Source organism: Arachis duranensis, chromosome 8 (genome assembly GCF_000817695.3).
Source record: "Arachis duranensis cultivar V14167 chromosome 8, aradu.V14167.gnm2.J7QH, whole genome shotgun sequence".
In the NCBI taxonomy this organism is placed as follows: domain Eukaryota; kingdom Viridiplantae; phylum Streptophyta; class Magnoliopsida; order Fabales; family Fabaceae; genus Arachis; species Arachis duranensis.
In genome coordinates this window covers 39,246,930-39,247,511 of record NC_029779.3, presented here as the reverse complement: position 1 = coordinate 39,247,511, position 582 = coordinate 39,246,930, and positions in this window count along the sequence as shown.

Genomic DNA, 582 nt, shown 5'->3' with positions numbered 1-582 from the left:
GCACCATTTCCTCAGAGGTTAGGAGGAGGTGAAAAAGGGAAAACATATTCAAGGTTTTTAGAGACATTTAGTCTCTCCATATCAATATTCCCTTTCTTGAGATTTTCCAGCAGATGCCTACACATATCAAGTATTTGAAGGAATTGCTTAGCAAGAAAAGAGTTTTGAAGGGAGGACAAACTGTAATAATGAACAAAGAATGCAGTGCCCTCATCAAGAAGGACATAGTCTCTAAGAAAACAGACCCAGGAAGTTTTCATATCCCCTGCATCATAGGGGAAACAAAAATTGACAGAGAATTCTGTGATCTAGGAGCCAGCATAAATGTGATGCCTCTGACTCTTATGAAGAGGCTACAACTGAATAAGGTGAGATCCACTGATGTAATCATACAACTGGCTGACAAAACTCAGAAGCAAGCTGAAGGGGTAGTTGAGAACGTGCTGGTGAAAGTGGGAAATTATTTCTTCCCCACAGACTTTGTCATTTTGGACATGGAGAAAAGCTACCTACACCCTATCATTCTGGGAAGGCCATTTCTAGCCACTGCTAGAGCGCTCATAGATGTAGAACAAGGAGAGC